General features: G+C 37.0%; 1 long non-coding RNA gene across 1 annotated transcript; it reads right to left on the minus strand.

Moving 5' to 3' along the window:
* Nucleotides 1-708: 708 nt before the first annotated feature.
* LOC118246790 (uncharacterized) lies at nucleotides 709-11,658 on the minus strand. The gene is made up of 3 exons (XR_004778230.1): nucleotides 11,600-11,658; nucleotides 2,742-2,781; nucleotides 709-1,568 (listed from the first exon to the last, which is right to left on the minus strand). It is a non-coding gene; the product is annotated as an uncharacterized LOC118246790 (long non-coding RNA).
* Between the last annotated feature and the right edge of the window lie 12,698 nt (nucleotides 11,659-24,356).

Below are 24,356 nucleotides of genomic sequence, written 5' to 3' on the forward strand. Positions count from 1 at the left end.
AACACCAACAAGTTTTATAGTGACCTACAGGAAAGAGCATTCACCTCTGAGAAGAACAATGGAGGAATAAGGACCTCTGATGAAATGACTTTAAAACAGCCCATTTGAATCATCCATGTAAATCTCAGGAGTGGTAAGAACTTTTGTTCTGTCAAACTAAGAAATTCTGATTATTTCCAAAGTAGGGATATTCTTTTGGAAGGTATGTAAACAAAACCTCTCTGAAAGTGTGTAATAGCAGTAAGAAATAAGTGTTCATTTGCTTGTTTTATAATTATTATTTCCTAGTCATACTACGATCCCACATTGCTTGTAACTTTCTTAGTAATTTTCTAACTAAATCTTATAATATGAATGTCTATGAAATGTACATTTCAGGACTATAGTAGTAATTTATTTGATGAAGAAAATACATTTGATGAAACTTAATTTGAGATCTACATTATATTTGTTTCAAAAGGAAACGGATATCCCTTATGCAATTATGCAAATAAAGAAAAAAATCAAGTTAGATCAACACTGTCATATGACTTCAGAGACCAATAGCAGAAGAATTACCTGAAAACTCCTGTGAATAGATTTGTGATAAATCTCGGGCTGAGGTCTGTTTAAACAGATGGTTTGCAAGATAGTTTCTAATAACATACATAACATTCACAAAAAGCCTAATCAAATAAATTATTACATTGAAACAAAAGCAGACTCACTGGAAAATATATCCACTAAAATTACTCAAGAAGTTTCGTCATTAAGTAATGATACAATCTGTTGAAAGAAGACAAAATGATAAAATGATCATAAACATTTTTTTTTTTTTCCATTTGAAATGCAAGGAAACTGTCAGGACTGATATATTAGTTTGCTCTTCTAGTGATATATGGGAATCTGTGGCTTACATTCTACTCAGTATAACTGAGTTATTATTTTTTCTAATTGTGATTCATTATGAATGAAGAAATGAGTAGAATACCGACTGAGACTTTCTGACTTATAGACAGTAATTACATGTTCTGAACCAGTTTGAAACTTCTTCAGGGTGACACATAGAACCAGGAGCACGATGCACATTGACAGGGCCTCCCCTCATTTGTCTTGGGTTTTGCTCAAAAAATACCAAAACCTTTCTGTATTTTTAGGTATAGCTTAATATTTTTTAGTATTATCATCAGCCCAATGGATAAGAAACTCAGATTTTGGCCACATCTTTTCACAGAAATACAGGGGGAAATGGACCGAGAGAGCGCAAGCATTTCCACCATCTTGTAAATGACCTTGACTTCCAGTGATTTCTTCTACATCTTGATGTCTTTTAGCACTTAGCAAATTTTCATGAAAACCAGTGTTTTCTGTGTCTGTCATCTGGAGCTATGCTATTTCCTTCAGAAATTGTAGAATTTTGTATGTACCAGGATAAGTATTTTCCAGAGAAGTCAGTGAATATTTTGGGTCAATGACTCAGTCAGGTGGCAGAATGGCACTACAGGTCCTGAAAATCCTCTTCAAGATGCACGTCTTAGAGACTTTACATAGTCTTTTATGTTCTTTCTGTGTTCTCTCTTTGCAAACCCCTGGACAAAAAGCACAAGTTTTAATTTAACAAACAATTTCATTATATCTTTTAAATGTACTATTGTTGTTAGCTCTTAAAATATGTTAATCTGTGATTTTTATATCCCTTTGCTCTCATTTTCCCATGGTTGCTGCACAATGTATTTCTTTATACAGGTTAGTCTTTTTTATTGCAAACACAGCAGATGACTTATTTTTTTCCCTGAGTTTGTCATAAAGAAATGTTTTTAGAATTCCATGATTTTACTTGTTTGTTAATGAAATGCTGCTTAAGTGTACTTAAATTAGTTTAAATGCACACATTTGTTTATGGGAAAGGAAACTTCAGAGCTCTTCTGTTTTACATCCCTGATGTATCATAGCTAAAAATTCTTTCTTCTTTTTCTTCTTTTTTTTTTTTGTATTTTTTCCTCTTTTTTTCCTTTTCCTTTTCCTTTTCCTTTTCTTTTTCTTTCTTGTTCTCCCTTTCCCTTTCCTTTTTTTCTTTCCCTTTCCCTTTTCCATTTCAATTTTAAATGTATTTTATAATATACAATTATAAATATATTTCTTAATTAAAAGACTTGATTCAAAATAAAGAAATTACACATTCAAGGCAAATTCAGAGGGAAAAAAAAATAGGAAATTGTCCTTAAGATGATCTCTCTGGTTCTTTAGTTAGAAAAGGATAATATATGTAGTCCATTTTCGATAACAGTTTAAAATTAAACTAGATAAAATGCAGCAGAATAACAGAAGAAATTATGTCTGATCACTGCATCAGCAGAAATCACTCATTATATTGGACTTTTTATCTCTAATTTCTATAGTTTTGCTAGGGAATTTATTCTGCAATATGCTTGATATAATAATATAGAGCTCCTTTACTCATGGATGTGAAAAGGAATGGCAAAGAAAATAATAATAATAATAAATGTTCTTGTGGAAGTCCTGAAGCAATTGAAGAAGATCAGTGCAATATATTCCCACCAAATGTTCACTATCTTTATCCCGATAACAAGTTGCAGAACTGTTTTATTTCTCACTGCTGATGCATTATTTTCTTTTCTCCCATGCTGTGTCACAGCATGCCATCTTGTTTTGCAACATTTGAAGTCATGAGACAAATCTCTAAAACACAAGAAAAATGTACGTAGAATTTTTTTGTTGTTATTGCTTAAGAAGCAACGTACCTCCATTGGTGACCAGGTATCTTGCAGGTGGATTGTCATTCTGAAAACATAAAATTTACATAATTACTGGTTCTAGGATTATATTTGTAAACATTTCAGCTTCTGCCTGCAGAATTTTAAGTATAAGAACAGCTGTCTCAAAAAATTCTGTGATTATCACTGTTAATTAATTTACGTAAACCAGCAAGATAAAACAACCACGACAAATTAATTCCTGTCTCAGAGCTTGCAAACCTATATTGTATGTACTGCAAGGTGATGATGATATACAAAGGTTTGACTGTTGCAGTCATTATACAGTCCTAATTTTGAGCATAAGTAATATTATGTCTCAGACTGAAGGACTGACTTTAATGAGAGCATAACAACCATATTTGCCGAGATCAGTATTTTTACATCAATTCTTCTTAGTCAGAATAGGGCAAGATTTGCATTCCTTTGGGTATCTGGGTGGTTGATAACTGTAACCGTGTTTTTGTTATTTTTAATATTTCCTCCTCCTTCTCTCAGCTCCCCAAGTAATAACAACATATTTATGCACACAAACCCATTCAGCATACAACAGCATTTTTTTATTTCTAAAAACGAATTCTATACTATCAACTGTATCCTACTTCCCCAGAGAAGGGTTTAGAAGTCTTTGAAAGAAAGCATGCGTCCTAGGAAAGGTTCATTCATGACTGCCAAGAGGAAAATATTCCTACTTTCTCATATCCTGTACTCTTACCAAGTATCTAGCTGCCAAGCAACAGCATGTAGGAGACATAATGCAATGTGGATGACTTGGAAAGAAAAAAAGTCTTGTAATTAGCATAGATGACCATATTTAGAAATCGGGAAGCACAAGAATGTTGTAGGTTCTGGGATCAGAATATTTTTCTCTGCCTGCTCTAGTATTTAAATAGCATCCAGTCAAAGTCCATTTTTCCCTCTCACATTCTGGAAACAGGACAGGCTAGTAAGAGAAGGATCATATAGAAGACTCCCTGTTGATTTCAATTTGTTTCTTTTCCCAAGTCTTAAGTAATTCCAATTGAATCAGCAAGTCCTGCCACAATTAACCTATCTACATATCTATGTGAAATTTAACTCCACAAAGAAGCAAGTCAAATGAAGCATTTTGTTTTGGTTTACTTCGTTTTTAAATCAGTCAGGTATCTATTAGCAAACACTCTGCATCCAAAAATGGAACAACAGTCTGCCACGCTGAATTGCTATTGTACCTGAGGCACCTTACTGAGTTTCAAAAGTGTGGTTTTCTCAGTGCTTTTTAAAATCGCGTGAACTTCACCAAGATGTGCATCTTATACCACTCCCTGAAGAAAATATGAGTTCTTTGGTGATAAAACCTGTGAGGTCTGTTCATGCACTTACTCAGTTGCTTGGTGCCAACCTGGTTATTGTTGATTGATATTGACTGCAGGGAAGTTCTCAGCCAGCACAGTTCTATCCCCTCTCAGAAAGGCTGCTGTAGGCATTGCTACCCAGGCAGCACCTACTCTGGGATCTCTGGAGAGTGAAAATGATGTATAAATCTAAGAGAGAATAATTTATAACAATTCATGCTCTAAAAAGCATTAAAAATGAGTGTAGACAAAGTCTGGGTAAAGACTAAATAGGAAAGAATCAAACAAAGATATATTTTTGTAATGATTTTTTAAATGTTTACCTCTTTCAGAGGTAAAATAGCTCTTAAATTTTTAGGACCCTAGGCTATATCCATAGCTATATGTAAATAGCTAAAGGTTTTAAAATGAAATAAAATGTAGAGCTCCTGTTGGTTATACTAAATACTAGTTAGGATAGGGCTTCAATAGGTTGCAATAGGATTTAGTGGGTAAAAATATTAATATTTCATTTTTTTAATAATTACATTCATCTCTAAGATGTACTGTTGCTTTGTTCATTGCTAGTATGAAATTGATAAAACTGATTCAAACTGATAAAGGAACAGGAGGATCAGAGATAATTAAAAGGAAATAAAGTATTCCTGAGCTTCTGATCTTTATATTATATTAAATAATAATAAGTTCAGCCAGGATAATTGAAAGCATCACTAACCTCACATGTTTTTGGATGTATCAATTAAAAGTAAAATAAAATGCCTCGTGGAAAATAAAAGTAAATCAGATATCAAAGAAAAAAAGAGAAAAGTTCAATGAAAGACTAAAAGTAAGTTCTTGGCAGAAGATGGGAAAAAGATCTGTCCTTACCCCCACTAAATGAAAAGGGAAATTCTTTTGTATAAATCATCTTCTTGGGAGATAATTATAACCTGGTGAGCTCAAATTTCAAGGACTTACAGTGAATTCTCATCCTGGTTTGGTGAGAGAGACTGTTCTTATCCTCTGCTGAAGAGCTTATTTATGCAATGATAAAACCACATGAGCAGGGGTCTCCATCAGCAGGGGTCAAGATACAGGTAAGTAAGTGGACTGATATCTGTTGGGTATGCTTAATGAAGGACAGGAACAAAGTTAAGTAGAGTATTGCCAAATTGCAAGAAGTTTCTTTCCTTCCTTATTTGCATATATTAGTGCTTTGTTTCCTCCTTTTCTCTATAGAGGTTTCCTTGTCTATGCCAAGCATCTGGGTGCTTTGAATGACTGAGTAATTCAGACTGGAAATGACCAAAAGAGGTCATCTCATTCAGATCTCTAGTCAAAGCAGAGCTAACTTCAAAGTCAGGAAAGAGTTCTCTGGGTCCTGCCCAGTCAAGTTTTGAGTATCTCCAAGGCTAGATATTCCACTGCTTCCCCAGGCACCTAGTCCAGTGCTTGGCCACACCCACAGTGAATTTATAGCTAGTTTGAATTTCCCCTCCTTCAGCTTGTGACCACAGCAGCTTGTCCTTTCACTGTGTACTAATTTGAAAAGTCCATCTCTTCTCCATAAAATCCTTCTGGTGATTGAAGACTGAAATCAGATCAGCTTTCTTTTTTCCAGGCTGAACAAACCCAGCTTCCTCATCCCTTCTTCATATAACATGTACTTCACCCCCCTCATCATTTTGGTGCCTCTGTGACAGGTTCTTGACACTTGGTTGATCTCTCTTGCATGGAGAGGTGAACCTTAACACAATATTTCAGTTGTAGCACCATAAGTGCCAGGTAGAGAGAAATAACCAGTTCCTTCAACCTGCTGGCTATGAATTTGCTATCGCAGCCCAATATGCAGGAGGCCTTCAGCACTCACAAGCCACACTCATTTTCTGTCAAGTAGATTCTCTGTCACCCTTGCAGTTATCACAGCAGACTTCCTGGAGCTGTTACCTATGAACAAGTCTTTCTGTAAAAGTAAAGGGGCTAAAGAAGTATAAGTAACAGTATTCACATGCTTCCTACTAAAAACAGGGGAAAAAGGAGACAACATTTTATTTTCTTGTTGTTTGAAGAACCATTAAAATTAATAAGTGTAACGTTCAGATCTTAATTTATAGAAATAAAAGATATGCTTACATTCCTTTATGGAATCAGGTGACTGAAACAAGAAGAGTCTCCATCCAGAGCACAGACATCTACCAAGATGTGAAATCATTTGTAATTCTGAGATGTGCTGGTAGATAATAAGTACTTGGAAGAGAAGGAGCGGGAGTGAGATAGCAGTTGTGGTGAAGTTCAGCTGCCTAGTAAGGTAAAACCAACACAGTCATATACATGAGTGAAGTCAAAAGAGAAATAGCAGAAACAAAAGGAAAGATCCAGTGGTTATATATCCCAGAGTAAGACCTGTATGGAGAGGTTTTGGACTCTTTGTCTTGAGAGAAATTAAAATATAAATAAATAGTGAGAGTAAACCATTTAGAAGGTACTAAAAGGATACTGCTAGCATGGCTTTTTCCAACTGTTAGCCCTTGGTGCTAAATACACCCCTATTTGTATGTTATTGCTATTAATACAATAAGACTTTTACAGAAATAAAAAATATTTCTTTTTGTAGTGTAAAGCTTCTCAAGTGTCTAATTTGGTTGAATGGCAAATAGTTTTACAGCCTTACAGATGGCAATCTTCAGGGAGCTTGTACACACCAAAAAAGTACAAATTTAAGTGGCCATGTACTAGTATTGTATAAATACATCACTCTAAGGAAATTGATTTTAATCTAATGAAGTTTGATTATTTTAATAGCCTTCAAGTGGCAGTCTGAAATTGATCTATGTGGTTAATACACATTGGTTAAAATTTATAGAGTGTATACATAGACAATGAGAATACTGAACCAAAGCCCAAATGCCCCTTCTCTATATTCCCTCTCCTTTCCATAAAACACCATGCTGCAGGAATGAAGGAAGTATGAGATTGTTTAAAGTTTTCATAGAATTAAAATATTTCAGTCATCATTTCTTCCCTTCCCAGCATGCCCTCTCCATTTCCAGAAGGGCCCTGTTTATGTCACATACATATACGTGTCTGTAAGTAAAATACCTTTGTTCTGAGAATGCACCCAGTAAAGAATAAAGCTTTGTTTAACAGTACTATGAACACACAGTGTTATGACTTCAAATTATGGACTCAAGCTGAAGGTATATTGCAGGGCAATTTTAAAAAGAATTTAAAAACAATTACAGCCTATTTTGTACAATTTCATCAACTATTTAAAAGATTTTTTTTTTTTCCTTCTAGGAGTAGTTTGGGAAAAGGGTGTCTCTCCAGATCTGACAGACTTCAGCTTTACTGAATGTATCACATACACCCAATTTCATTTTGTGAACACAACAGAAACAAATGATGTAAGAGATGGCTGAGTAATTCCTTATGCGTCATATGTATGATGTATGTATGCCCACTATCCTCTTTCTTCAACATTGCAAATTAAAGGATGGGCAGCAGTGGAAAACACTGTGCCAACACACACATATGCACACGTGTGCAGAAGACACGCTGCACTCCGTGGGCACTAAGGTTGTGCCTGTGCTAAGCAACACTGCATTCTTCATCTGTGTGAGGAGGCATCTCTGTCTCAGGCAGTATAGAAGCACAGGGTTTCCTTTCATAGCCACATGGGAAGGGGCCCCACCCTTCTGGTAAATGCAGAGGGAGAGAGAACACCTATTCACTGATACTCTGAAAGGCAGACAGGCTTTAGACCCTGCCTTGTGCCTGCTCCCTCATCACATAAAAAAGGCATGCTGGTGCAAGCCCTGGACAAGTAGCTCAGGGCTGCGTATGCACTGCTAACTGCACTTGTCCCTCACCTCCTTCATGGAAAGTTTCTGTGTTGGGGAACATGACCCCAGCCATTCTGCACATCTCATGCATAAGGGAAAACATGCAGAATTCCTTTATTCCACTGTATGGGAAGAAGCAGGATCAGCTCCAACAATAAGATACAGTTTCAACAGAGAGTTTGTTCATGCCCTGTTTTGTGGGTGCTCTGAAATGGGACAGGCAAGGTAGCGCCCAGGGTAGATATTTAAATTGAGCCCCAGAAGATAGAAGTCAGCTATATTTTATACAGCTTTTCAGGCCAGAGCGACTACCCATTTGTGTACAGTCACCTGGGTGGGCATACGGTTGTAGAAGAAATTTAAGGTGCCTCATTTCAGATAAACAGGAATAAAGATTTATCCAGCTCTACACAGTGCCTCGCCTAGGTCATATATTTCTGGTCTGATACTCCGGTTGTTGAGGCAGAGGTATCAAACACACCTGGTGTGATACTCACCACACAAATCCCACTGACTGCACAGGCTGGTATGCTCCAACCACACTAGCTGATGATCTTGACATCCTTTCCTTTTCCGTACCGCCTCTCTGGCACATGTACACATTCTTGCTGCAGACACAGGACCACCCAGCCAGGACTGGTATACTGATTCCAGTGTATCAACATTTGAGAAGCTGAGGTCTACAGCAGAAGTATTTCCAGACAGACAGCTTAGTACAGAATCTGAGACATTGCCTTCAAGAGTAAGCAGAGGAAATATTAAAGTATCAGCTGGCTTATATACAGCATGCTCTTTAAATTGAGCTTGGTGGCATAAGCAATATTCTGTGTTTTTAATCCCAAATAGAAAAAGATTACAATGAACTAGATGTTAATATCCTAGTGGCAAATGTTAATGCATTATGTTATACTGGATGGTGATATTTTATTTTATACATCCATAAAACATGAAACTGCCACCATCCCGCAGTATGTTCTGGATGCGTTCCTTGGGATTTTGAGTTCTCCTTTTTCCCTGCTCAGTATGAAATTGTTAATGAAAATGATGGAAGAGGAAACACCTGACAAGTATTAGACAAACTGTTTATCACATTTGGGCTATAGATTGAAGCCCAAATGGAAAATATATTATGGTCCCTTTCCCATGCATAATTTTGCAAAGTATAAATTTAATAATGGAATCTGCAGGGTGCTTCTTCCTTTTCAGCTAGCATGTGTAGGGTAGGCTGGAAACAAAATAATTTACAGAGGACTATGGTGACATGCAGACATTTCTTACCACAGGTTCCTGAGTAAGTTTTGTCCACAGAAGAGTTAAAATAGGATTAGGAAAGAAGGTTTTGGAAGTGGCCCTGAGCCACATAAAAAAAAAGACAAACATTTCTTCCTCTTCACTCACACAACTTTTGTGTTTCCAAAGCATTACCCAATGTTCATCAGAGCTGCAGTCAACAGTTTGCCAGAAATTCAGAATTCAAAGTCAAGCTTAATTTGAAAAGGCTACTGGCTAATCACTTTTTGGCTTCAGCTGACAAATGAAGTATGAAAACTGCCAGCAGCTGTGTATTTTATTCAATTGTTTGATCTGAAAGCTAGACAGAACAGAGTAGGGGGTAGAGAGGAAAGGGTGAGCATAACAAAGTGGAAAAGGGGAACATGTTGTCCTCACAACAATTGTGTGCTAAAGTGACTAATTAATCATTCTGATGGATTTCTCCATTGACCCAAATTAAGCCTTTGCTAGTTTCACATACATATTAGAAATTAGTTGTCACATGGAGTTTGTTAGCATACTGCTACTCCAGTTCTTGAAGGCAGTATGAACAATGCAGCCTTGATCAGTCACAGGGCTGTGAGTTACTAGTATGACTCCATTCTCTCACTGGACCGTGTCTAACAAGTCAAAAATATACCTGTTTCCTCCTGTTTGTACTTTACCGTTTGCCTCTTGACCTTAAACAGCCAGGATATTCCACTAAAAAGGACGTGGAGAAGCAGGAAGGGTGGTATAATACAGTCATAGAAAGGGGTACTATTGTTACACTGGCTGGTAAATCTTCACCAAGCATCAAAATATCCAGAGTAAATAAGAGACTGCAAAAAATAAAAATAAAAATGTGTGCTACTGCCCAGGGTCAAATGACAAGATCGGTCAAATGACAAGGTCAGTCAAAATGCAACAAATTTTATGGAAGGAGGTTTCAATGTAAGGTCATAAGCTTCCACAGCATCTGGTAAAGTTCCATACACTAAGAGTAGATGTGACTGGAAAGTGAAGAGAAGGTCAGAAAAGCAAAGAGAACTTAATTTTGTAAGAGTGAAGAGAGAAAACAAAAGTGAGCAAATTATTTCTTCACAGAAGTCTTAAAATTATTTTATCTGTCCCTTGTCCAGGAAAAAATGTTGTTTTAAACTTTTTTTTTTTTTTCAGTAAACAAGATTGTGTTAAAGTACCTACCTACAAAATCAGTGTCCCCCCAAATAACAACAACAAAGCGCACACACACAAACACACACACACTAAATTAAGACATTACAGGAAGTGACAAATCCCACTCTATCCATAAACTCCTCAGGAGCCCCAACACAAACAGACATGCAGAAGAGAAGCTTCTTTCCTTCCTCTGCACACCATGGGCTGTGCCACTGCACTGTAACACAATGCCCATATATAACATATGTTGGTGCCACATCCTTATTCCACAATGCACGACAGAGATAGGCTCACGTCAGTAACGGCAGAGCAGGGATACACCCTGGCAAACCTACAATCTTGTTCCTATTTGTAATTCATTTTCTCTTCAACTTGAGAGAATCTGTGGCACCGTGCAGCACTGAGGAGTTTGTGATTGGCAGCCCCACAGGAGAAGCATAGTGATGGCAAGTGAGGCAGCAATGGAAGAGCAAACCCTTTTAGCCTGACCTTTTTCCCTCCTCAGTACAATCTGTGCCAGAAGAGCTTGTTGGAATACTCATTTGGCATGTGGAGATCTGTCTTTACATTTAATAAGAAATTTAACAGTCAAATTCCCAAGCTAATGCCCCTGCCAGCGTTGTGAGAGCTGGCATTCTGAACTCATTTGCTTTCTGTTGATGCGGTCCTACTCCACATTTGCCATCTGTTTAAAACACACATGAGAGATAACAAACTTTGTTTTAAATCCGTGCTCTGAATCAGACCTCTGTTTCAGACGTATCTGAATGTTGATCTCCTACCTCCTAGGTGGTTATCCTAAAAACTGAGTGTTGCAGTAAAGAAACACTAGCAATTCTGAGAATCTAATTCCTGCATTTTCATCATAGCTACCCCAAAAAAGACATTGCTGCATTGTCGAAGGAATTACATTGATATTTCAAAATCTGACTCATGCTTTAAAAGTAGTCATTTTTATATTAAAACTGAAACAATTACCATATTTTCCCCAAATTCAGAATTATTTTCAGTCACTCAAAATCTTTGTTTTTCCCTGACAGACAATTTTTCAAAGATTTCACTCAAATATATTGATATGGGAACTAATACCAGCCAATTTCTTGAGTGAACATGATAATGCTATGATTTGACAAATCTAACCAGGAAACTAGCTTAAACTACAATTTGCACAGCAGATTCTAGCTGAGGTCAGGAGTTTCATACCATTTCTCCAAGTCCTGTAAACATATGTAAATAATAATTAAAAAAATCCACTCACAAAATGAATCACATGGCATAGTCCAAACTCTGCTCTCATTTATGTATTTTTTGACACCAAGCAGGTCATAACTCGGCAAATACGAAGAAAATTTCAGTCCATGTCTTCACCTGCACAGAATTTGGCTTATTCTTTTCCAGAGGAAGATATAAAATAAGCTTCCAGGATATCCTTCTGAGTAGAAATGTTTTGGAGACTGTTCTTCCCATTTTTAGGGTCATGAAATCTCTTGATTTACTGTTCCCTGAGTTTATAGGTTCTGCAAAATAAGTATCTGAAAGTTAGCTGATTAATATATGACACTCTGGTTTTGGTACGGCTGAAAAAAAGGAATCCCAAGCAACTCACATGCTCTACCAACCTTTTATCCTATAACGAACGAACAGCTTTTGGAGTAGTTCTTAGTAATGTGGACTCCAGCACAAGTAAACCAAATCAAGCTGTAACACATTGTAAATAAGGTCTTGGGAAGCTGCAGAGAAGAGTTGTAAGAAACTAAAATATGGATTAGTTTTTGTTATAAAACACTCATATTCCAGTTCACAAACATTTCTATGTTAGCATGGACATCTTTGTCTTCTGAACTGCAGGCAGTAATTACAGGATGAAGATTTCACAAATGAGGGGTTTCTCAGGGAAACTCAGGTTTCTCTCCTGACAAAGCCATCAACTGGCATTTCCTGTCAGTACAAGAGGAAAATTTTAAAAATGATTCAATGGAATTAAAAATTATTCATACTGTAGCTATTCGTACAACCAAACCAAGCCAGCAGCATAAGGTTCAAAATGAAAGGCTAAACTGAAATCTATAATTCCTTGAGTGCATCTATATCACAAAATGCAAGCATTTATGTGAAGTGACTCTAGTTAAATTGCTGCTGAAGAAGAGGACATTACCTGTTGATTGTTATTGCATTGATCATTGTTTAAAATCTTGACCTAAGAAAGATTTAGATTATCCTAGAAGAAACAGAAGTTAAAACTCTGTGTCTTTCTCTCCACTGAAATTCAACATAAACTCAATGGTAAAATTGCATAAACAGTAGTGATTACACCTGATATTTGGTGAATTTTCTTGTGTAGACAAAAAGTACAAGGATTCTGCATCTGTAAGTAGTACAATTAGAGATGAGTTAGGTGTTGATCAGCTTCAGATTTGTGAGTTTCCAGGGTCTGTAAAAGTGAAGTGGACATGACAGAAAGACAAGTGTGTCTCCAAATGCAGGAACAAGTCCAGATGTTCAGATGCACAATAATGAGATATGGACTGTCTGAATATATTAATCAAATGTGAAGCTCAAAATATTTTTGTCTGAGGCTGGAGCTCTATGAACATAATTTTCATATTTTTTAAACAAGATAAACAAGTCATCCTCAAGGTCTTAGTGTCCAGTCATATATATATATATATATATACATATATATATATGCATGTTTTATACTAAATTTAAATGATTCATTACTATGATAGCTTGATAACAAATATATACATATGAATACATATGTAGAAAAGAATGTAAAGCAGACATATTTTATCACTCCTTTTTCAACCATAAAAAACATTTCATATTGTTGCACTGTATTGAAAATGTAATTAAAGTGATTAAAACGTGTATAAATCTGGTGTCTAAAAGTAGAAATGCAAATGGAGTCAACAGCTATGACATAATATGAAGTAGTCTCTAAACAGGGACAAAAACCTATGGAAACTTCCTGGTAAAAATGAAATCTGTGTTTTCAAATAGTTTACTCAACAATTTCTATACTGCTTAAGAGTGAGATTTTCAGAAGTGTTCTAGAATGAAGCTCTTTAAAAGCATTTTAGCCCTTCAATGACAGCAGTTAAAATCACTGTGGACTATTAGCACTGTGGGTATTAGTGCTGCTAAAATCTGGATCACAGGTTTAAGTTCACAGGAGGTGAATACTGTAATGTACAGAGAATACCCCTGTTTGTACTTTGTTCAGTGTAGGAGCGCTTTTGCTGGACTGTTTCTTAAGCTGGCTTAAGCATCCCTGATACCCTCTCTAATCACAGCCTAACACTACTTCTTTAGTAAATGAAAAATGTTTTATCTGTAAGGTAAACTAGATCAATGAGCTAATGCAGCAAAGAAAGGGAAAGAGAGGAAGTAATGGAAGGAAATGGAGGAAACGAATGAAAGTGAGGAAAAAAAAGGGAGAAAGGAAGGAAAAAAAAAGAGAGAAGCAATGCAAAAAAAAAAGAGAAGAAGGAGAAGGAGAAGGAGAAGGAGAAGGAGAAGGAGAAGGAGAAGGAGAAGGAGAAGGAGAAGGAGAAGGAGAAGGAGAAGGAGAAGGAGAAGGAGAAGGAAAGAAGGAGAAGGAAAGAAGGAGAAGGAAAGAAGGAAAAGGAAGAAGGAAGAGGAAAAAAGAGAGAAAAGATTCTCAGTTCGACAGTTCGACAACTGAATTCTCAGTTGTCTCAGTTCCCAAGTTCAGTTCAGTACATGACCACCCAAGCAGCTGTGCCACCACACCTGAAGGGGCAATGTGAGGGCAGAAACAAATGTGTGAAAAGAGAGGAGGAGTGTACTGAACCCACACTGCTGCCAGAAGAAATGCAGATCAGATCCATTTTCAGGCTTTGAGCAATTTCTGACAAGAAGCAACACTGCCATGCTTGAGCTGGGTCTGCTCTTACTGAGCCCCAGCAAAAAACATGCATCCACCAGCTTCAACAGCAACTGAGTGGCCATTTTGAAGATGTGGGTGAAGCCTTAACAGAAGTGCCTAAAGCCAGAGACAGACTCTGAAGTTCTTTGAATGTCCATGACTTGGTGACTTTGGAGTACATAGGCATAAACATGACAGCTTTTTGTACCTGCACACAGGAGGTGCAGAGCTGTACTGCTCTAAGTATGTCAGTACGACTGAGCAATACAAGTTTCCTAATGTACACTTTCCCCAGAAATATTCCAGAAGTAGAGGATTCATAGTTTATTTTCTGGCAAAGCACCTCTGGTCTGTATGCAATGTTGCAGGCAACGCTCAAGTTTATATATTCACACCATTCTCCCAATGAAGCAGCTATTCCTGTAAAAACACAATTTTGCTTGTGTGGCTTTGCTCGTCTGTTCTGGGGCTCCTCTCTGCAAAGCTTTTGTTCAGGGCACATCTCTGCTTGCCTTTCCTCTCATCTGAGACAACAAAAGCCTACAGCACACAGCTTAGGCACAGATATATTTTTATACGATTGTTTTTTATTTGTTCTGCAATGCTGTAAAGATGCATTTCACAAACTGGTTTGGGCAGCACTTAGCTTGGAGTTGTGAGAAAAAATACTTTATTTGGGATTTACATCATTGGAAATGCTAACTGTAGCTGGAGAAATTCACTGGAGAGGGAGCAAAGTCAGAGTTCACCAGGGGGGAGCTCAGCAGAAGCACTTGAGAAAAGTTGCTGTAAGAGGTGAAGAATCTTTTTTGTCAATAAAACAGCTCCATCACTGGAGCTTCATAACAGTGGGAAGCAAAACATCATATTGTTTACCGGTACCATAACAGCAACACACATTTTGCACACAGGCTGCATCTAAGCCATTGAAACATATTATGAGTATGGGTACTTGGGTAGTGATTTTTCTGCAGTTTCCAGCTGAATAGGAAAAGATCATTAAAAAGGATTTTTTTTTTTCCTGTCTGATTCTGTGCCCATATATGTGTGTGTATATGTATGTGTAATAATAATATAATATTATAATAATATAATATAATATAATTAATAATATATAATAATAAATAATATATTTCAGTAGGAATCCAAAGAAAGTCAGGGGCTTTTACCTGGAATAGGGTGGAAAACCCAGCAATTGACTCTACTGGCCTGCCACTTCAGTTTTGCACTGCTCCCAGGGGTCCTGCAGCAGACAGAGGCAATGTATAGGAAGGGAAATTGCAGTGGGAAAGCTCAGCACCTGCCCCCTGGACCATGCACTTACCCTGCCACCCCACAAGGCCAGGGAGAACATCCTTCCCTGAAAAGCCTGTGGAAAAAACAGTGGAGGGAGAGGGTTTTGTCTCTTACCAAACCATCCTTGGGAGCAGCATTTGCAGGATGTGTCCATCTGGCCTCTCTGGCCACTGCAGCTGTGGTCGTTTGAAATGGGGCTGCTCTTTGCTGGATGTATGTATGCTGTGCAAAGTGCAGAGCAGATAGCTCAAAAAAAAAAAAAAAGTTGGGGGCAGAGGAGAGTCTGCCACTGGAAGACAAGAAGCACCTTCCCCAGAGTAAACCATATATATATATATTTTTTTTATTGTTGTTGTTCTTATCCTATTGCTGAATTTACCCCAGGGCATCTTTTGGCTCTGTAGTGGAGAGACATTAAAGGAAGCCTTGGAGCCTGCTGTGGTCTCTATTGGTTCTCCAGATGTGTCTCCTCACAAAGCCTTTCGTCTGCATGGGTACAGCATTGCTGAACTTCTGAGCCCCTTCACTGTTCGTTAACACTTAGCAAAACCTCTTTCCCACACCAAAGGTTTCCACAGCTTGTGAGCCAAAGGTACATTATCACATGGTTCCCCTTCCCAATAGCTCATGTTACTTGTACAGACTGCATATGGAGCTGTGGGTCTGGTTTTTAGCATTTTATAGCCCGTCTTCTGTTGGTTTAGTATGGTAATATGAGCATTGCTAAAGACTCTACTAGAGTGGCACTTACAGTATCCTGGAACCACATCGTGTCCATGAGACCATGTTCAGACACAGCCTCTTTGGCTGCAGTGAAGTTCTTATTATATTTGTCTCCTTTTAAGCGAAGACTTCAGATAAATAGAGCTTCTCTTCTGGCTTGTTCAATGAATGTAGTTAATTAATGTGTTGGCCCTGACCATTGTTTTCGAGTTTTGGTTGCATTATTTCTGAGGGAAAATTAAGGAAAAAAAATAATACATAGGTCTTAACCTTTGTATTTCTCCATAAATTTCCAAAATGTTTGGAGTAGCACACAACAGGAATAAACCACCTTTCTTCATTCTTCAGTAGAGAAAGGATAGTAGATTTAGATATTCTGCTCAGGATCTACAATATCCCTGCTATTCCTCAAAACATAGAAATATCCAGGAGCCTCTCTTTCAGTTCTTCCCCATCCTTTTTACCATGAAGTTTTTCCTAACATCTGCTCTGAATTTTCCTTGCTACATAAACCTCTCTATTGTATTTTCTACCTCCCTGTTAATTCTATTGTTCTTTGCAGATTCTTTCAACAGGTTCTTCCAGCTTGGTACTGAAAAATGGATGTAATATTTCTTCTGAGCTCTCTACAGGCTTTCATGAGACAGAAAGATGAGTCTGCAGGCAATGTAATCATAGTTCTGTGATTAAAGAATTTGCCTGGAGGGGAAGAAAGTAGGGCTCAACTCCTCACATTATCACAGATCCTGCAATGCTGATGGTAAACTGTGTAGGCCCAGATCCAAAGAGGTTTTAGGGGCTCATCAAAGGTTTCTTGTTCCATTCAACTACAAGCCTAACCTCTCTCCTACATTTCTCCTTTCATGCTGGTAGGTTTGCTGAGAGAATGTTTTCAAGTTGAGGTACGCACTGGAAATGAACAGGGGAACCAAGTTCATTGCCGTTGATGACACTTAAATATGAGACAGAAGCCAAACCGTTGTTAGTCATGTCAACAGTGATTTACTTTTAAGCCTTTGCAGACGTAAAATTCAGGCATCTGAGGAAATGCAGCGTTGAAAAATGAGGTGCTGATAGAGTCTGGGCACCTCCAAAGATTAAGCAGGAGCTTTCAGGAGCTCAGTTTTAGGTTCTTAAATTTGAAGTCTCACTTAAAAACATCATCACCTTTCTTGATCCAGGCCTTGTGATATCTGTTTTTGTGACTCCCTGTTTGGAAAGGGATTTGGAAATACCTACTCTCCCAAGTATCTCTGAAGTGAGATAATAGTACTTGAATATTTTGTGGGGTATGAGGCTGAATATTTTCATAGAAACTGAAGAAAGCTCAGATAACCAACGGTTTCAAACTGCAAGTTCAAACGAAAAAATATTGTAGACTTTTCTCATTTCTTAGTTAAACAGTCTAATCTCTAGACTTGTTATATAAGCAGAAAAAAATAAGGCTAAGCTACAGAATCCATATCTCTGTGGATGTGAGGTTGTCATTAGGAAAACTGGGGTGTATATAGAGCTTATTTGTCCAGGAACAGGCATTTCAGTAGAATAGTTTCAAGATCACATTTTTGGATGTATTCTCTTTAATGTTGCTATGACTCATTTTACAAACCTTTGGTGTGTATTTTTACATTACATATGCTGAAATACATTACCTGCTTTAATTTTGAAAAGATGTTAAAAAATGAAGAGATCAGATATAACAAAAGCAAAGGTTCCACTAAAGCACTGAGAAGCTTAAGTTTTTATGAAAACAATAGAAATATTTTTATTGCTAATCTGCAAAACTGAGCTAAAGTTTTTGAACAGGTCTTTTTGAAAAGTCTGGCAATTTCTCCTGAAATACCACAATCTCCTTCACATTGATCTCTTTGCAACTCTCTCTGTGGTGCCAGCTAAAACTCCTCAGAAAGTGTTTTGGTCTGAGATTCAAAAAAGATAGCTAGAGAAGTCAACTCTGATCTCAGTAAATATTATTGGATTATTATCTCCTGAATTTCTCTGAAAGTTTTCATTGAATGACATACCTACATTCTCTTTAATATAATTGATTTCCATGAGCTGATTAAGCATATTAACCCAGAAGAAAATGAATCTGTCTGAAGAAAGGAAAGGTCTGAAGAATTTCTGCTGGATTCGCGAGCTGTGCTCTCTACTGTAAGGATGTAAAAAATGTCAGCTTGATGCTGGAGACAAAATGGGACCCTGCAGCCTGACAGATAAGAAATGGAAGAGTGAGGGCCAGTGGACGAAACAGGTAGGCGCTTTCAGTGGCACTGAACTCTTATTGATTGAAGAAGCAAATCCTGAGAAACTCACTCAAAATGTCAACAGAAGAACTGAAAGCAGTTACCATGAGCAGATGGTAAACACCCAAGAAATCTAAAGCAACTCAATATGAAACTGAGGAACTGCTTCATGGTAGTGTATAACATATGCCTTGGCAGCAGTGCCCAAGAACAAGAAAATATGAAGGTTTGTCTTTTTAAAAAAGATGCTGAGAACAGCAATTAATAAATTCTGTGAAAGCTAATAGAAATAATAATAAAAATGAAGTTACAGACAAATAAATGTATAGAAAATAACAGGGAAAAAATATCAGTTTTTGTGAAAAAAAAAAAACTGCCTTATAAATCTAGCTGTTAAACATACGAAGTAAATAAATATAGAACATTCACTGTGTTCCTATATTTTCACAAATGCTTATAGCAAGATCCATTATCAAAAGCTCTTAAAAGCTTATGACTGTAAAGCCATAAAAGGATCTCATAGTTATAATAAAATAGTAGATAGTGCACTGTAATGCAGAAAGGAAACATTATTCATAACAAGGAAGCACAAAATTGAATTATATAAGAGCAACATCTGAAAATCATGGTTGATCACAGTTCTCTGAAAATATCACCTCACCACTCATTCAGAAGTGAAATACTGGAAAACCTGAGGTAATACAAAATGTTACAGTATTGCTATATACATCTTGATCTGAAAACTTCTCTGAGAGATTGGATGTGAGGAACTAATATTTTCAGAAGTTACATTTGTGTTCCATTGTGTTATATTTGTCAAATTATAAAACAATATAGTTCTTTCAAAATAAGAAGTCATACACATTTAAGTTTAAAACAAAACAAAACAAACAAAAAACAGAACAACAAAGACAAAACTTGTCAGTTTTTTCAGATTGCAGGTTAATAAATACTGTAAATTATTCTAAACCTGGTGCACTGCTGAAAGAGAAGTGCCATCATGCTGTCAGTCTTCTGCTAGTCCTCTCCTCTCCTCTCCATTCTGTTTGTTCAGTTAACTTTCAGCTGGTTCCAGTCTTGATTTTACTCACCATGTGGCCTCACCAGCACCAAAATAAGTGAGGGTTGAAATGTATGGCAGAGACTAGGATTAAATAGCATCCTCTTCAGTGCCACTTCAAGTCAGATTGTTTTTAACTACAGCTTCATAACACAAATCCTTGCTCAGATTTTGGTTTTATAGCAGACTGGGAGATGGTTAGTGTTTGTGTCTGCACCTGTGAACTTAAAAGTCTTCCTAAATCAACCACTTTATAAATATACATACAGACTGTATTAAGCCAGTCCTATGCAGCTGAGATAAAAAGCCTGTGGCATCGAAACTACTTCTAGCACCTGACATAGTCAAAGGTAGATGATCTTCAGATACCTTCATGTTACAGAAAAATTGCTATTATTTTAGTAAGAAGACTGACTCCTCTTCAGGGAGCAGCACTCTGGATGGACAACACTGAATTTCGTAATCTCACATCATGTTTTTGCAAACTATGAAATTAGGAAAAGGGTAGGAGTGAAGCTGTTGTGGACAGCAATATTTAATTGGTGCTGCTGTCTCAATAAGTTCTCTGTTATGTCTGGTGTCTTCATTGGTCTGATAGTACGTAAGAATTTTAATAACATTAACTGTATGTGGCCCCACCTGACAAGAGTCTTTTTATAGCTCTTTTCCCTGTATAAGGTATCACCTGGTGATTGTCTGCTGGAGAATTTTCATCCTATGAGATTATATTTGATCTCCCTAGAACAGCACTTAATGTGAAAGACACTGAGCAACAAATCAAGGTATAATTTCTATAGCCAGAGGGATGTAGCGGTGAGTAGATTCATTATGTGAATAAGGGTTCAGAGACAAGGCCATAAGTGTGCCCAGAATGTTGTCATTGTTCAAAAGGAAACAGAAAAAGAAATGCCAGAACAAAAACAGTCTGCCTTTTCACTTGCTTTTGCAGTGTACTTCTTGAAATGAAACAGAGAAAACAGAGAACAGTAACACATTTTCTTCTGCCATTTCTTTGCTATATATCCTTAGTAGAAAGCAAAACCATCAGAGCAAACCCACAAGATTCACCCAGACCTGAGCACTGCACCTGTTATATTCCTATGTTATATGAAATAGGAAAGAAAGGCAATGAGTAATTCCTTCTGGTCTTTGATCAAAGCATGACAAAGGCTTTCCACATGTGTAACTGTATGAGGCCCTGGGCAAGATACCATGTGCATCACTCCTTTTGAAGTTAATGTGTGATATTCTGTTATGGATGAACACTAGAAATCTTAAAACACAATCTTTTTTCAACAGATTAAAAATCTCTCCAAAGAAGGATATAGTATAATCCACCTGAACAGGGATCGTGTGGCTTCTGCAGGCATCCCGACTTCTGTTGATTTCTTTGTGAACTCCCAAAATACACACAAAATGGGATTTTTGCCCTTATGTCAGTTGCCTATTTCAGTATAAGTGCATGCTGTCCAGGTAAGCCCTTTTCTTTTCCAGCACGAGTCCAGGTCTGTTGCTCAGCTGGGCTGAATCACCCCTTGGCCACTGCTAGGTCTTTAAAAAGAGCCACATAGCATGTGGGCTAGTTAAAAGCCCAAAGAAGAAAATGTTGAATGAAGTGATCTTGTGGGGTTTCTTACTTTTACGTGCATGTTGCCTAGTCACCCTGGTAGCATGTGGTTGCAGTATGGCTCTTGAAAACCTCTGAAGCACAGAGATCTGTTAAATGATACTGAGAATATAGATCTCCTAGCAGTCATGTAACCCTCTAAGTATAAGTCAAGAGCTTCTTATAGGAGACAGTAAAGCCACACAATAGGAAGTAATGCCCTTTTCTGCCTTATAGGTGGGGAAAGCCCTTATTATTCTGATGTTAGAAGTTGTAAAAATTCTTATGACTTGCACAACTGATATTTTTGTTGAAAATTGTTATTTTTGAAGAGGGCGTGGTAAAAGCATAATTTAATTGGCCTAGCTAATGGAAAATAAGTCATATACAATTTTTATCTCTGTGTCATTATTATGACTAAAGTAAGGTTATTTTTTTCATCCTTTCTCTTTGTTCCCAATTAATATAGTTTATCCTGTCACTATCAGAACTCCACAGTTTTTTGTCTGCATGGTGAAAAATTTTACCATTTAAAAGAAGAAAATACTTAACGTGACAGCAAAACAAGTGAAAGAAAGGATATTTCCACGTATGTTGTTGAGCTTAATTTTAGCTGATTAAAATCTTACAACTCTGAGTGGCCTCACAGTAGATTTTTTTTTTTTTTTCCAAAACATGGTTTGTGGAACAGTGAAACATTATATTTTGTTGGCAAACAGTTACAAGAATTTAAACCTTTAATCAAGCTCTGCTAAATGCTTCAGTTTATAAATTGTTTATGAGTTAACCAGGACTTTCCACACAAATCTGTTTTACTTTAATAATAGTCTGGAACTTTTCTACACAGTATTCTGTCTAGCACAGTCTTCTACTGTTCAGATCTGGCTACTGTTACAGTCTAATCAAAATTAGTCTCACTTACAGAAAAGCTTAAATATTGCTTGTGAATAAGTCATTGCCGTTAATAATAAATAATAAGACTCTCTAAAGATCTTCCTTCTTGCTCTTGTTATGCACCATAAGGAAGAAAAGTAAGCACTGACTCATCTCTACTTACCCATTAGCCTTCCTTGGCAAGCGTGATGCTTGGCACAGCTGTTTCTTCTTGCCAGGTTGTGAGTGAGAAGTTCTGATTGTGCTCTCAGCCTCACAGAGCTGCAGTTCAGCAGTTCCCCTGACCCTGTGACCATCCATGGGGATTAATCTTTCTTACAAACGACAGGTCAGTCTGTTGGGTCAAAGGATTTTGTCATGTTGTTAAGCACTCAGGGTACATGCTTCAACACATAATGCTATAGAGGGAAAACACGTTGGGGTCACCGTCCTGACAAAGACGTTGTGAAACAACCAGTGGCAGACCTGTTTGATAAGCATTCCTGCCCTCTCGTGGTAAAACTGTGCTAAATTTAGTTACTACATGTCACGTAAGCTTGTAAGCAGACCAGAAGAAAGTGATCCAATATTTATGCTATAGTTTCTCCAAAAATCAGGACTCATATTCACTCACTTACCTTTTGATGCCTGAATTTCAAGAGGTCTTGCCAGTCTTTCAGCTTTTTCCTGCATTAGATGAGATTCTAAGAGGTGTTGTAAGCTCTAGTTAAAAAAAAGATCTGTATCATATTTAGCTGGATCTGTGAATAAATTCTTCACACAAATAAGAAATGGGATTTATTCCAGTTTTATGACTACTCAGAGCCTTTTTTTTTTAAAAAAAAAAATCTTTCTAACCTGAACCAATTTTTAGTAGGTGTAGGGAGCCTTTTAGCAATCATGAGAAGGTGAAATAGGGAAAGAAAAGTGTTTTGGTTGTGATTATACTACTTCTAAGTTTCTTCCTAAGAGCAGCATACATTACATCATGCTGAAAAACATTGCATTGTTGCCCTCTATTTTAAAAATAATTTGGAAACTATCTGAAAATGACAGCAACAAGGAATCCATGATTTTCTTCATGTCTTACAAAAAATGACATGAATATTTAGAAGGAAAAAATCACATCTTTCAGATAGCTCTAAAAAATGGTGACCTGAAGAAACAGAAATATTTTCTATTTAGGGCTCTAGATACAGTCACATCTACACCTCAAATGTATAGCTTACATTGTAGTAGCTCACTCTCAGTCTTTACCAGGACTGAGTCATACTCATACCCAACCCTACTAGCTTGTGTTGCCTGATGTGGCAAAGGTGAATACAGGCTTAGACAGGCCTAGCAATGACTATACAGAAAGAGCAGATCAATTAATTTACCTGTTGTGAAGGTTCCTCTTAGGTCTTGTCACAGTGAAATATTATCTGAATAAAGTATGGACCTGTTCAAGAGGATGTGCAAAAATACAAGAACTAGCAAAGCAAATGGTAACACCTGGTATAAATGAAGTAATATAAAAGTGGATTAGAAGAGTCAGCTAGCAACACATATATCTTTATTTCACAAAGAATCTCTGATTATCTTTTCATCTTTCTTTTTATAAATAAATATAACAGCCTACAAAAAGCAACTAGGAAAGAAAGAAAAGAAAGAAAGAAAGAAAGAAAGAAAGATAAAGAAAGAAAGAGAGAAAGAAAGAGAAAGAGAGAAAGAGAAAGAGAGAGAGAGAAAGAAAAAAAGAAAGAGAAAGAAAGAGAGAAAGAGAAAGAAAGAGAAAGAAAGAAAAAAGAAAGAAAAAAAGAAAGAAAGAAAGAAAGAAAAAGAGAGAAAGAGAAAGAGAGAAAGAAAAAGAAAGGAAGGAAGGAAGGAAGGAAGGAAGGAGGAAACAACAGGGTGGAAGAAGACAAGAAAGCTTCCCAGTTGCGCCTAGGAAAGAAAAATGGCTTCAGCTTGAATGTGACTGTAAACTTTTCAAAGAATGAAAAAAAAAAAAGAAAGAAAAGAGACTATGAAAATATTATTTTTAGTAAACAATGTGAGAAGAAGCACAGCAAAGAAAGTGAATGCAGAGACAGACGTACACATTGCAACGAAGAACACAATTTCTTCCAAGCTGGTTGCTGTGACTAGTCACACATCTGTAAGACACAGGTCTGGCTTTTCTTTGAGGGCAATGTATTCATGCATTTATATCCAAAGCTTTTTCATGCATGAGAAAACGTTTAGGGCCAAGGTTTTTAATAAAGACTAATGATTTTGATATCCCAAGTCCAAACACCTCAGATGAATTTTATGTTCACTCATATAAAATTGCCAGGT

The sequence above is a fragment of the Cygnus atratus genome, chromosome 1 (genome assembly GCF_013377495.2).
Source record: "Cygnus atratus isolate AKBS03 ecotype Queensland, Australia chromosome 1, CAtr_DNAZoo_HiC_assembly, whole genome shotgun sequence".
NCBI lineage: Eukaryota > Metazoa > Chordata > Aves > Anseriformes > Anatidae > Cygnus > Cygnus atratus.